The 15,856-nt window shown below is 34.6% G+C and overlaps 1 pseudogene; it reads right to left on the bottom strand.

The window, feature by feature from the left end:
- Nucleotides 1-269: 269 nt before the first annotated feature.
- Nucleotides 270-2,705, bottom strand: LOC120132983 (annotated as a pseudogene).
- Nucleotides 2,706-15,856: the final 13,151 nt, after the last annotated feature.

The raw sequence follows: 15,856 nt of genomic DNA, 5'->3' as shown, positions 1-15,856 counted from the left end.
GTTTTGGAAAACAATTTGAAGGTAGGCACTCAAAGAAACTTATATATATTATAATCAAAACTAGCATCTTAACATAATAGATATGTCCGTGAAAATCAAGTCAAACTGTGATGAAATAACACAAAATGCGGGAAAGAATGCAAAGAAAACATACTAATTTAATATGCTGGTTGCAGTCACTACCACACAAGTTCCAAGCAATGTGGTATCACAATAACTGGCTGCTGCCATAAATACTAGAGGAAAGCAATTAAATGCTCAAATATTTCTTACTGTTGGGCACATTGTACTCTTTGTCCCGACTCCTCGTATTCCTTGTCATCGTCTTCATCATAAGCTTCACGATGCCTATGCGCTTGTTGTTCCTTCCGCCTCTTTGCCTCCTCAACACTGACATCATGCAAAGTAGTCTCCTCACAGTCATCAAGCTCCATCTCAGTGAAGCGCTTGCTAGTCATGGGCAATACAGTCTCTATCTTCCGGCATCGCTCAGGTGACAATACCCCAGATTCTGGGAAAATAACATTGAAATGGACTATTAGCTTGCCCTTCATGAAAGGTCTCTGGTGGTGGGGCATACCCTCATCATTGATAGCCTTGTATTGACCTACATTTTCAAGCAAGAGGAGAGAAGATCAGCGAATATGATATCAACTTCAAAGGTAGTTTTATATGATAACTAAATATGCGGAAAGAAATTACCAGGCTTAATGACCTCGCCAGGGTTTGATTTAATTAAGAGCTGCCTGCCATCAAGGTGAGTGAGGGCAAACTGAAACCCACACAAAGCCTCTGTCAAACTGAGATTGTGTTCCACTTGAAGGTCATCCATCATCCTTTCAAATTTGGGGTGTTTCTTGAGTTGCAATACAAAAACAATGTCTCCAGTTACAGTGTCTGGCTGCAAATGACAGGAACAAAAATATGATCAAGCTTGAAATATTATAAAATTGTTACTTAAAAGACAAGCACTTCACTTACAGCCTCATCAGCTTGCCCCTCAAATGTAATTTTCTGACCATCTCGCATTCCTTTCTCAATGTGTACTTCTAGCACCTTCTTTTCCTGAGTAACCTTGTTTCCTTTGCATTGGGGGCATCTATCTCGGTCATTAATCACCTCGCCTGCAAGGAAGGAATGAAATCCAATGTTCATAATTTCCGACATATAATGTGTACTAAGACAAAGTAAACAAAGATCAAGTTTCTATACCTGATCCTCTGCATTCAGGACAAACATGCTGCATCTGTTGGATCATACCAATCCCGATCTGCCGTCTTGTAACTTTCATACCTTGACCCTGGCAACCGTTACATTTAGAGGAAGCTCCACTCTTTGAACCTTTCCTGAAAATTTTCAGAATGCAAATGCATAAACTGTAATCAAACCAAATAAAGGTTCTCTGATATGTAGGTCATCAGCAGGAACACGAGACAAACAACTTCAATGATAGCCTCATATCAAGTTACAGCATAGGAGTAAAGATAGCAAAGAGAATCACATCCAAAACTTGTAGAAGACAATAATGAAAAGAAAACAAGTACAGGTTTAGTACAACTAAACAGACAACAGCAGTCGGTATGATTCTCAGGAAACCTATGATATCTTTTCAAGCACGTAAATAGAACATCATCGTACACAAAAAGAGAACTGATGGGTAATTACAAGATATAAGATGTTGAGACCTATGAAACGATTTAAGCACGTAAATAGAGCATTATACACAAAAAAGAGAGATGATGGGTAATTAGAAGAAGATATTAGATGTTATTTGCACATAAAAAGCATTAATATTATTTGACAAGGATTTAGCCTCAAAGCACCACATCTAAATTCGCATTTTCTATAAAGAAAATCCAGTTAACCATAAATGTAGTCGTGGTGGTAGACATACCCTTTACATTTACTGCATATTGCATTCCTGGAAAGAGAGAGCTTTTTTTGCTGCCCCATTGTACAACTCTTCCAGAGAGACTTTAAGAGGATGCACAACATCTTCGCCTCGCTTCTGCCTTCTTCCTCTTGAGCTACCACCGCCTAGACAATAAAAAGATTTGTGATTGAAAATTGCAATGAAACTTCCCATACAAGAAAGTTCAATCAGAAAGAGAAAAACAACACCATGTCTGTCTTACCACCAAAGGCTCCCCCACCAAAAAATGACTCAAAAATGTCAAATGGGTTGTGAGAAGGACCACCCCCTCCCATTCCCTCTTTAAGAGCATCTTCACCATACTGATCATATATTTCTCTCTTCTCTGGGTCACTAAGAACTTCATAAGCATGAGCCAACTCCTTAAACTGGGAAGAAGATCAGAAAATAGTGTTACTAAGTAAAACGAAAATGCAATTCATTGTCATTTTACTTGCACGGGTATCTTTGGGAAATTACACACAAAACAAAAAGCTGCAAGTTATATTATCTTCATATTTTTAAAAAGAAAAGGAAAGCTCTTCCAAAAACATGCCAAATTTATTTCATGATCAAATATACAAAATATTGAAAGTAACAACAAAATTGTAACCTTATCGATAAAAGATTGTTTTATCCTTACCTTCTCAGGGTCTCCACCTTTATCAGGATGATTCTTTATAGCAGCTTTCTTATAAGCCTTCTTCAATTCATCTTGATTTGCACTTTTTGGAACCCCGAGTACTTCATAATACTTAATGTTATCAGACTTCTTTGGAACACGCCCAAACATGATTGAATCACTTCAGCTACCCGTGTTAAGTAATACAACCGTAAATTCACTAATGAAACACATCAAAGTCTAAATTAACAGTTAAATCTGATGTAAAACAAGTCCCGATTAAGGAATAAAAACCCTAATTTGAAACCATGGATTCAAAAAGTTATCAATTTTATAAAAGAATTTTCTAATTCTAAACAAAACATAGGCTCATTAAACATAAAACAAAAGACCCAAAGCAGTTTTAACCACGAATCGCAAAACTAAAACACTCAACTTAGGGTTTTAAGGGAAGAAATAAGCGATACAACTCTCAATTAAGGAATAAAAAACAGAAATCCTAACTCAAAATAACATAATCGAAAAGCTATCAAATTTTTATTCTGAATCTCTCTAATTCTAAACAACCATAAGGTCATCAAGCATACAAAAGAACAAAAACGAAAGACCCAAAGCAGTTCACGTACGAATCGCAAAATTAAGATACTCACCAGTTAGGGGTTTTGAGGGAACAAATACGACAAACACAAATGAGTTGGGATCTTGCGAGACAAAAAGCTCGAGAAAGAAAAAGGAGGGCACGATTCTTCTCCCTCGAGTTTATACTCACAAACTGAAGAGGAGTTTTACTGAGGGGGATTCTTCTATTTAAAGGAAAATTAATTTTCTAATTGCGGGCTTTTTTTTTATTGTGTGCACTCCCAACTTAACCGGCTTAGTTCAAATCAAAGGGTTTGTTTGGGACTGGAAGTATACATTAGTGAGCGGCGAAAGTATATTTGACAATACCAAGGTTGTGGTATCACGTGCTAATTGGTGTCAATGGCACGCCCTTCCAAGAGCGGAAAACAATTAAGCAAAGAACATGGGGTTGTAAACAAAACATCTTGACCACCAAATATATTTTTAAAATCATCGGACGACTGATGTCACACTATCAAGATTATGGCGGCTTGCAGAAATTGAGCCGTTTGTGCATTGCTGAAATGTAAACGACGTCGTGCATGAAAGAAATACTCGGTGTTTAAGCATGAAAGGTGTTTAGACAATACATATGTATCTTAGCTGTTAAATATTTGAATCAATTTTACTATGATGCTGTATACTTCAAAGGTTTTATTTTTCTGTAAATAAAATAACTTGATTCATTATTATTTTTTAAAATATAATAAAACTATGTATTAAATCACACACTTATTCTCATATTTTTGTTTTGATCACTCGATTATTTTTTAAAAATTATATCTAACGTTATGTTCTGGTCATCTGTCTAAAAAAATTAATAGATATGCTGATGTGTTGTCATAATATAATGTCATATCATCATTGAAAAATAAAATAAAAATAATTACTATATCAGTAATTATGTTTATTTTTTAACGACGAATGACTAAACAAAATCAAAATATAACTTTAAGTATGATTTTGAAAATAAAAATAATTGAATGAACAAAACAAAATCACAAAATTAATAAGTGAGTGACTAAATACATAATTTACTCTTAATTTTAACATTTTAGTCGTTAAATCAATTGATTTTTAATTATTTTAAGATTTTTTTATAAGTTGTGTTAGCATTATATTCAAAGAAAAGCACTAAAGTTGCCACATATCTACAAAAAAAATCTAAAATATATTCAGTCTACCCTCAAGCAATAAATAATTGAACATTTACAGTATCCCCTGTCTATATTGTTAGAGTTTGACTCGAATTTAAATGACAAAAATTAATATTTAAATTTGAGAAAGTAAGAATCCTAGTTTGATTAAAAGTAGATAACTAATAAAGAATATTTCTACTCTCTTTAGTTTTCCTTTGCAATCAAGTATATATCCTTATAAATAGATAATAAGGGTAAGAGTTAGATATCAAGTTTTCTTTCACCAAAATTCTCTTGTATTTTATTTCTTCATATTAGTGAAATTCTTATCCTCTACTCATCGTATTTTCCTTTTGGGGTTTCCACATAAATCTTAATGTTCTTTATTTTTTTATCATGTTTATTTGTTTGCCGATAATCGCTCCGATATTATAACAAATTGGTATCAGATCTTCGGGTTCAAGATTATGGCAACAATAAAGTATGATATTCCACTGTTGGATCGAAACACCAGGTTCTCACTATGGCTAGTGAAAATTCGAGATGTTCTTACACAATTAGATCTAGACGACGTAATAGAATGATTTGATGAGAAGTCAGTAACACAATGGACGAATAAAGAAAAACATAAGGATCGTAAAGCACTTTCTTAGATTCGTTTACACTTATCAAATCAAATTTTACAAGATGTGTTAAAAGAAAAACGACTGCTTTTGTGTGGGCAAAATTGGAGCAACTATGAATGCATAAATCGTTGACCAGCAAGTTGCACTTTAAACAACGTCTTTATTCGCTCAAGTTGGCAGAAGATTCATCTCTTAAAGAGAACTTTATTGCATTCAAAGAAAATGTCTCTGATCTAGAGACTTTAGAAGTGAAGTATGTTCAAGAAGATTTAGGATTGATGTTCAAGAAGATTTAGGATTGATCCTCTTGTGTTCACCGGCTCATTTCTACTCATCTTTCACAAAACACAATTTTGTATAGTCGCATAACACTTTCTCTTGAAGAATTATACAATGGTCTGCACTCGTTTGACAAGATGAAACATCTTGTATCTGGTTTCGAGCCCCATGAAGAGGGTATTATGATGCATGGATCGACTAGCTCAAACCGTGGAAAAAAGATGAACGTTTTTTATGAGTAAAGGAAGGGACTAATAAAAATCCTCCAACCGAGGTAAAACTTATCGCTTTTGTAAAAAGAAATGACATATTAAAGTATAATGTTACAAGTTGTAAAATAATATAAAGAGAGGTTGAAGAATAATCCATAGAGAGATCTGGCATTGTGGATGTTACAAAAGATGTTGAGTGCGAACTTTTAGTGGCTTCTAACGACAATGCGAAGGCAAGCGAGGAGTGAATAATTGTGTAACATCCTCAATACCGGGTTAGTGACTAAATTGTAAAACTTCAGAATTTAGTAACTAAAGCAGAATAATTGAATAATATTGCAATTTGGTATAGGGTTAAATTGCAAGGAAGAAGGAATTGAATGATAGAATAGTCATTTGCATGGAAAAAAAATTAAAGGAAAGATATATATTAGCTACACGTGGAAGAGAATGAAGCAAAACACAAGGTTCTAGAGTTCTCTTCTTCTCTTCTTTCTCCACACGTGAAGGGGTCAAAACAAAGGTGAGATTTCTCACGAGCTAATTGTTTGCTAAAATTTAAGTTTTGTTTTGATCATTAGATGATAATTAAGCTTAATGAAAACTTAATTTATCTTAAAACAACAAGATGAAGAGTGTAGGGAGAATTAAAGGTAAGGAGTTCTTGAATGAAATTTTGAAATAAAGTTCATAATGAGAATTGAAAGTTGAATTTGACTTGTCACCAACTTGATTAAGGAATATGAAGTGTTAGAATTAGATTTAGAACATGTTGGAATTTGAGTAAGATTCTTGAATTTTATGTGGATGATTGAATTTTGAAGTTTAAGAGATATTGAATGGGTATAAATTAGTTTAAGTAGGTGTGTGCAAGTTAGGGATATTAAAGGAGGTGAAAGGTGAAGAGTTGAAATGAAAAGAGAGTGAATTTCGTGCTTAAAATGGAATTTCTGGGTTATGTGCATCGATGCATCTTCAATGTGTATCGATGCACTCTCAAATAAATAAACATCGAATGCAATTAGTGCATCGATACATAAGGAGTGCATCGATGCACCCCCTTAAAATGAAAACATCGAATGTGATTTGTGTACCGATGCATAGATAGTGCATCGATACACTATAGAGTGCATCGATACATACCTTCATTAAGAAATGAAATTAGCATTTCTTTTAGTGTAAGAAGTGATAGTTTGGAATATATCAATTAGTATATTGATATGTATCAATGTATTACTATGTAGATATAGAACGTAATCTTGTTCCGGAATAATCAAAGGATTAGAATCGAGTCAAAACAAGGCTAAGGTGAGTGCATATCTTATATGAAATTGTATTGAGATAAGACTTGCGATGAGTCTATCTCTTATAGTTAAACTTATAGTTTCACATTCATGTACATGCATATTTATATATGTATTGATGCTATAGTGCTTTCATGGATAATTTATTCATGATTTAATATGAACTTATTTGAATTAATGTAATTATATGAGAATCCATTCAGGCATGGGAAATAATGAAAATGATCATGTGTACTCATATGAAGTGAATTATGTGTTTATGTGAAAAGTGATAGAAGAGATATGAAAATGAGAGTTGTATTATAATTAAGCCCATGTTACTTAATGTGAGAGCTGTAGGTATAATTGGCATGCCAAGAGTCGAGGGATTATCAGTGGTCCTTTGGGACATAGTGGTCATTCGGGACAAATATTCAGTACCCCTAGTGGGATTTTATTTGAGCTGTGGTGACAACATTGTGCATAGCCTTAGTGTACTCGCGTATCTTCTGTTCTCAATAATGTACATGGGTACCCAAAGATAAACTAAAGAAAGTTCTTATGAAACATAAATGTTCATTCATACATATTATACTCATTTGCCATGATGTGGTATCTACAGGTGCATTGTAATGTCCTAATGGATTGATAGTAGTGTATGTTCATGGTAATATTGTTATATGTTTATTTTATGCCTCACTAAGTATGTGACTTAGCGTGTAAGTGATTTACACGTAGGTACCAAGAACCAAGAATAACAGGAATATGAGTGGCAAGAATAACAACATTGCTAGAAGACCAGATCAGAAGTAACTGATAAGTATGTATTTTTTTGTGTATAGTGTGTTGGCATGTAAGTAATGTGTTAGTTACGAATGTTCTGATCGATTTTGTTTTGTTTTAGTCAACTTATGTAAAGTAACAATGTTATTTCAAAGAAAGTTTAAGATTTCTTTGGTTTTCTTTAAGAGTCAAAGTTTGAAAGCTCAATGTGACACCTCAGACTCGTATCCGGGTCGGGTACGGGTTGGGGGTGTTACACATTGACTCTAGGTGTACCTATCACATGTGTCTCAATCGCGAATGGTTAGTGACCTATGAAGTCGTGTCAACAAGTATTGTATTAATGTGTAATAATGAATCTTGTAAGATTGCAGGAATTGGCAGTGTCAAACTCAATATGTATGATGTCATTATTAGAACCCTGAGTGATATTCTCCACGTTCCTGATTTGAAGCGTAACCGGATCTCACTAAGTACTCTTGACATAAATGAGTATAAGTACTCTGTTGAAGGTGGAGTTTTGAAGGTTAGCAAGGGTTCGCTTGTTGTGATAAATGCAAAGAAAAATAATAGAAGGTTGTATGTTCTTCAAGGGTTTATGATTACTGGTGATGTTGTTGTTGCATCGTCCACATTGTTAGAGAGAGATAAAACCAAGCTTTAGCATATGTGCATAGGGCATATGAAAGAACTTGTCATGTTAGAGTTGAGTAAAAGAGACTTCTCTTTACCAAAAGGATTCACAATATGAAAGGTACTTTATACTACATTCATGCTGATTTATGGGGACCGTCTAGAGTATCCTCTCATGGAGGTGCAAACTAAATATTGGCAATAATTGATAATGACTATATTCAAGAAATGGAAGACAATGATTAAGAAATAGACTGGAATACAAGTTAAATATCTAGTACTGATAATGGTTCAGAGTTTTGTTTAGAAGAATTTAATCAGCTATGCAAGAAAGAAGAAATTGTGAGATATTTAGCGGTCCGTCATATACCACAACAAAACAGTGTTGCTGATTGAATGAAATAATAGAACGATAACGGAGAGGGTTCGTCATATACTCTTCAATGCTTCTATACCTAAGTCATTCTAGGATAAAGCGGTTTCACCAACATGTTTTCTGATTAACATGTCTTCGTCCATGGCCATTAACAAAAAGACTCCACAAGAAGAATGGTTTGTTAAGCATGCAAATTATTCTAATTTGAAGATATTTGGTTATCTTGTGTATGCTCATGTAAACAATGGTAAATTGGAGCATATATCAATAAACTACATCTTTATAGGATATAAATCGAGAGTAAAAATGATATAAATTGTGGTGCCCTGAAACTAGAAATATTAGATAGTTATTAGTAGAGATAAGATATTTGATGAATATGCTATTGCAAGGATCATCCCTTAATGAAACTACAAAAAATTCACAGGAACCAGAGATTACACAAAAGATTATGAAGATTCAGTTTGAAATAGGGTCTACATTTGATACACTCGCAGAGAATAGAACTCCTCTACAATAGTTTGATTAGTCGTCGTCTATTGCATGAAATAAACCTAGAAGAGAAATCAAATGACCTTAATGGTACGTAGAGGCTGATATAATCCTATACGCTCTGAGTGTTATGGAAGATATTAATGTGAACTAAGAGCCATCATCCTATTCAGAGGTTGTTAGCTGCAAAGACTCAGACAAGTGGATGATCGCAATGTATGAGGAAATATAGTCACTTCACATGAATAACACTTAGAATTTAGTGAAACTTTCTAGCGAAAAGTGAGTCATTCAGTGTAAATGGGTGTACAAAAAGAATGAAAGAATTTCGGAAGTTGAACAACCCAAATATAAGGCTAGGCTGGTTAAGAAGGGATTTAGCCAAATCTCAGGAATTGACTTTAATGATGTGTTTTTTGATGTAATCCTGTCTAGCACCAACTTTCTGCATGACATACTCACATCATTGAAAATCCATCAAGCTCAATATAAGGGAGTTCTACCTTACTTTATATTATATTTACTCATTTATGCACTATATATTATTATGAGCATACATTTTCATATTAGACTATGCTTGAATTATCATAACATGTGCATTCATTCATTATGTCCTATGGTTTACATCATTGATTGATATTCATGCATATAATCTATAGTTATAATAATAATATTCATTCATTATCATATGATGCATGAGTTATTATTATAACCTATAGTTCACATCTTTTATATTATGCACATTCTTATTACTTTATAATAATTCATATACTTAGCTTATATTATGCTTTCTTTTGTAGGTACATGTTCGGCCATATGATGGGAGCTGACTTAAAGCTAGCATTGGAGTCCAAGAGCTATGGAAACTTAACTAGGACAACTCCGGGACAGCTCAAGAACATTTTGGGACAAAGTTCCCAGCTGACCCCCGAGCTCATAGCTCACTTGAGCTGGACTTTTGAGCTAGCTAGAGACCTCATTTCAGCTGGAGAGTTGTACCATCATCTTCACCACACAGAGCACTTCAAATATGGTCTATGTCAATTTTTGTGGATTCATACATTTTCGGGAATATTTGTCATTCCAAAAGGTGCATTTTCACAAGGAGCTGACCTATGACTCATCTTCATGTAATTCATCTATGGCCAGCTCATCTTCATCTCAAACACTTGTAAAGTAGCTCAAATGATGAAAGGTTACCTTCCACATAATGTGACCTTTCATGACAAGTTGCTGCCCATTGAAGGCCATGACACCTATATGCATGTTAGAAGCCAAGTCACGCCTAGTTGCTGCCATATTCATTCCATGGACTTCAAGACACTATCATATGGTTGTAACATCACCAAAGCCTTGCAAGAAGACCCATGTGCATTCAAGTAGGCTTCCATGTGCATCATTCAAGCATGTGCACTCCATGTGACATCAAATTGGCGCCAAAACACTAAGGGATGCTGCCTATTCGGCCAAAAACTCTTTCCTCTTCATTTTGGCACCCAAATAACTTCCAAATGCATTCAAATCATCCTTAAGGCCGAACCAACACATAACCATTCGGCCAAGAGCATGTATCTTCATTTAAATCATGTATTTTCATCAAAAATCATGTATTTTCAAAGGGGTTTCAACCTTGGCCGAACCATCAAGTATCTTTTCGGCCTAAACCCTTTGAAAACTATAAATAGGCTATAGTATTTCCAATGTAAACACAACCCTTTGATCAATTAAAAACTCTTTATGAGATATTTCTCTCTTCAAGTTCTTTTTAGAACTATATCGATTAAGCAAACTTTCATAGTTTGTGGCGTCAAACCCTTCCCTTGATACTTCTGGTTCCTAGTTCTTATAACTAGAGGGTCAAATTCCTTACTACCATCCCTTATAAGACTTATAAGAAATGGGTCTTTGCTTCCTATAGCATTGGTTCCTTCTTAGTTTTATAAGATACAATCTGTTCATCACCATCTTCCATCACCATTTTCACGCCTATAACATCACCATAGTCCACCATCTTCACGCCCAATTCCATTACCATCTTCATCGTTTCACCATTAAATTATCCTTCAATCATCATCAAGGCATTCGTCCATCAACATTATTTGGAGGCCGAATTCATCAATTCTTGAAGGATTCTTCTATCATACTTCCGCAGCCATCTTCGATAACATTTCTATCAATTTCCTTTTCTTATCATTTCCTTTCTTCTTTCATATTCTATTTTAATCATTTCTTTCTTTAATTTTTACAGATTACTTCCAATTCAACGTGTAGCATTTGGTGTCTCTCCTAGATCGGGAAACAACAAGGTTGCCAACTTCTCCATTATTGAAGAAGCCTGGTTAGCCTTACATCAAGCGGTAATCAGAGCTTTGGTGGATTGACAATCAAGTGCTGCAACAAAAGCAACAAAAAGAAAAAGAAAGAAGAAAAACAAAAAGAAAAAGACTCCTACAACAAATTTGGAGTGCAAAAGAAAAGAAAAAGAAGAAAACGAAAAGAAAACGAAAAGAAGCAATTTGGAAATTACTCTAAAAGAGAATCACAATACAATCTGCCCCAAACAACAAACTAGAAGGAGGTATCCTTGTTGTTTCTTGTAAAGGAAGATAGTAAATGTTGCAACTTGAGTTGTAAGTTATCTTCACTTTCTTACTATTTCATTTCCTTTTCTTTCATCTTTTCCTATTTCATTACCATATCATTTTCTTAACCTTTTTTTTTCTATCCTACCCCTATCATAACCATTTCTATTCCTAATCATTCTAAGCCGACGCACAAACTAAAGAAACTTGCTCAATCTTGAGTTAGTTCTTTAAAAGGACCACAAGAGAGAATTGAGCGATAAAAGGCAAACAAGATGGTGAGATCAGAAGGGGGATCAGAAAAAGCCAAGAATATATCCCCGAGTGCAAACACGAGTGTGAGTGGAGTGATATTTTAATTTCTTTGGAGTGTTACTGTGAGGTTTTGTGAGAGTGTTCTTGGTAAGGTCCTTTTATACATTTCCATTCTTTATTTCACTAACAATTTTCCATCTTTTCAATGAAGTATGAACAGTAAAGAATGAATGCATTTTACACTCGTTGCCATGTAGATGGTAAAGTGTGTCTTGTAGCTATTAACGGAGGAAGTTGTGCAAATCTTGCAAGCACATACATGGTCACGAAGTTGGGACTTACAATATTCAAACATCCCAATCCATATGTTTTGCAAGGATTAAATGAAGATGAAGAGTTAGAAGGCACAAAGCAAGTTGTCATCCCGTTTTCAATTGGCAAATATCAAGATGAAGTTCTTTGTGATGTTGTACCAATGGATGCTGGACATATACTTTTGGGAAGACCGTGGTAATTCGATAGACGAGTAATCCATGATGGGTTTACAAACAGATTTTCTATAACCCATAATGGCAAGAAATTCACTTTGACGCCACTTTCTCCTAGTCAAGTGAATGAAGAGCAACACCATTTGAAGAAAAGAATGGAATCATTCAAAAACGTTGAAAATAATGAGAATCAAAGAGTAGATGAAGAAAACATTGGAATTAAAAATGAGGGGAATGAGATTGGAGTAGAAAAGAAGACTTTTGAACAAATTTTATCTAACTTTACTCATTCTCCTATTTTTCCTTATGTTTTGCAGGGAAATTCAAAAGACATATCTTTTCGAGGAGATGATTCAATAATCATGGCTTTTGGAGGACTAAAAGATGTGACTTTTGAAGAACCAATAGTCATGAGTTTTGGTGAATCACAAAACATATCTTTTGATATTTCAAAGGTTATACCATTTGAAATTCCAAAAGAAGCATTCCTTGAAGTGCCAAGAGTTGTTTTCGTTGACATTCCAAGTGCATTGTCAACAATGAAAAGAATTCAGCAACCAACTCCCATTAAACATCCACCCTGGTTTGATATGTCAATTCATCTTGTCAATAGTTTTTCATTTACTTATTTTGATTCATTTTGCAGCAATTCGATTCATGTATGTGGCATTATTTTATCAATTTATGATGGCAATGACGATTTAAAGAACATAATTTTTCAAGGAAAGGAGCCAAAGAACGTGACTCTTCAAGAATCTAAGGCTGTAACTCTTCAATCAAAGGACATGATCTTTGGAGGACCAAAGAATGTGTTTTTTAGAATGCCAAAAGTTATGAACGTTCAAAACAACATCTCTTTTGATTTAAAAGACATCACTCTTGGTCATCCAAAAGATGTGAACAGGGAGTATACTTTTAACCTAACAATGATTCATAATTCCCTTACTTATGAAAGTTTTCTTTCTTTTCAGGACAAGGAGGTTCAAGATACTTATTCAAGGTTCATGACTTTTCACAAGGATCCTTTCATAGATCTTTTCGAAAGGGAATGTCTTGAAAAAGTTATTATTGAATGGATATATTTAGAATACAAATCAACAACAATTGAAGGGGCGTACAATTTGGAGAAGTCACATTTCGATTTGAGGACAAATCGCATAAAAGAAGGGGATGATGATGTGATCCTGTCTAGCACCAACTTTCTGCATGACATACTCACATCATTGAAAATCCATCAAGCTCAATATAAGGGAGTTCTACCTTACTTTATATTATATTTACTCATTTATGCACTATATATTATTATGAGCATACATTTTCATATTAGACTATGCTTGAATTATCATAACATATGCATTCATTCATTATGTCCTATGGTTTGCATCATTGATTGATATTCATGCATATAATCTATAGTTATAATAATAATATTCATTCATTATCATATGATGCATGAGTTATTATTATAACCTATAGTTCACATCTTTATATTATGAACATTCTTATTACTTTATAATAATTCATATACTTAGCTTATATTATGCTTTCTTTTGTAGGTACATGTTCGGCCATATGACGGGAGCTGACTTAAAGCTAGCATTGGAGTCCAAGAGCTATGGAAACTTAACTAGGACAACTTCGGGACAGCTCAAGAACATTTTGGGACAAAGTTCCCAGCTGACCCCCGAGCTCATAGCTCACTTGAGCTGGACTTTTGAGCTAGCTAGAGATCTCATTTCAGCTGGAGAGTTGCACCTTCATCTTCACCACACATAGCACTTCAAATATGGTATATGTTAATTTTTGTGGATTCGTACCTTTTCGGGAATAGTTGTCATTCCAAAAGGTGCCTTTTCACAAGGAGCTGACCTATGACTCATCTTCATGTAATTCATCTATGGCCAGCTCATCTTCAGCTCAAACACTTGTAAAGTAGCTCAAATGATGAAAGGTTACCTTCCACATAATGTGACCTTTCATGACAAGTTGCTGCCCATTGAAGGCCATAACACCTAGATGCATGTTGGAAGCCAAGTCACGCCTAGTTGCTGCCATATTCATTCCATGGACTTCAAGACACCATCCTATGGTTGTAACATCACCAAATCCTTGCAAGAAGACCCATGTGCGTTCAAGTAGGCTTCCATGTGCATCATTCAAGCATGTGCACTCCATGTGACATCACATTGGCGTCAAAACACCAAGGGATGCTGCCTATTCGGCCAAAGACTCTTTCCTCTTCATTTTGACGCCCAAATAACTTCCAAATGCATTCAAATCATTCTTAGGGCCGAACCAACACATAACCATTCGACCAAGAGCATGTATCTTCATTTAAATCATGTATTTTCATCAAAAATCATGTATTTTGAAAGGGGGTTTCAACCTTGGCAGAACCATCAAGTATCTTTTCGGCCTAAACCCTTTGAAAACTATAAATAGGCTATTGTATTTCCAATGTAAACACAACCATTTGATCAATTAAAAACTCTTTGTGAGATATTTCTCTCTTCAAGTTCTTTTTAGAACTATATCGATTAAGCAAACTTTCATAGTTTGTGGTGTCAAACCCCTTCCCTTGATACTTCTGGTTCCTAGTTCTTATAACTAGAGGGTCAAAGTCCTTACTACCATCCCTTATAAGACTTATAAGAAACGGGTTTTTGCTTCATATAGCATTGGTTCCTTCTTAGTTTTATAAGATACAATCTGTTCATCACCATCTTCCATCACCATTTTCACGCCTATAACATCACCATAGTCCACCCACCTTCACTCCAAATTCCATTACCATCTTCATCTTTTCACCATTAAATTATCCTTCAATCATCATCAAGGCATTCGTCCATCAACATTATTTGGAGGCCGAATTCATCAATTCTTGAAGGATTCTTCTATCATACTTCCGCAGCCATCTTCGATAACATTTCTATCCATTTTCTTTTCTTATCATTTCCTTTCTTCTTTCATATTCTATTTTAATCATTTCTTTCTTTAATTTTTGCAGATTACTTCCAATTCAACATGTAACATTTGGTGTCTCTCCTAGTTCGGGAAACAACAAGGTTGTCAACTTCTCCATTATTGAAGAAGTCTGGTTAGCCTTACATCATTTTCTCTGGTGGTAAAACATAGTTCTATTAGAGCTTTACTTGGAATAGTTGATATGAGAGACTTTGAGCTTGAGTAGCTAGACGTAAAATGATGTTCTTACATGACGCACACAATATTTACATGAAGTAGCCAGAGGGTTTTATGGTCTCATGAAAGGAGGACCATGTATGTTCATTGGAGAAATCTCTTTATGGACTTAAGTAGTCTCTTAGACAATGGTATACGAGGTTTGATTCTTTTATGGTTTCTCTTGAGTTTAAGCGAAGTAACTTTGATAGTTATTATAACGCCCCGATTTACGAGTTAGTAGTTTTGGGATGAAACCCGAATAAATTTAAATGGGATAAGGAAGTTATTTAAAAGCTTTGGGTCAATTCATGGTTATCTTGGTTTGGGCTTGAGCCCAACAAGGTTTAAAAATGGTGTTTTTGAGTTGAAC

The sequence above is a fragment of the Hibiscus syriacus genome, unplaced genomic scaffold (assembly GCF_006381635.1).
Source record: "Hibiscus syriacus cultivar Baekdansim isolate YM2019G1 unplaced genomic scaffold, ASM638163v2 tig00110570_pilon, whole genome shotgun sequence".
Lineage (NCBI taxonomy): Eukaryota > Viridiplantae > Streptophyta > Magnoliopsida > Malvales > Malvaceae > Hibiscus > Hibiscus syriacus.
This window is presented reverse-complemented; position numbering and strand designations above follow the sequence as displayed.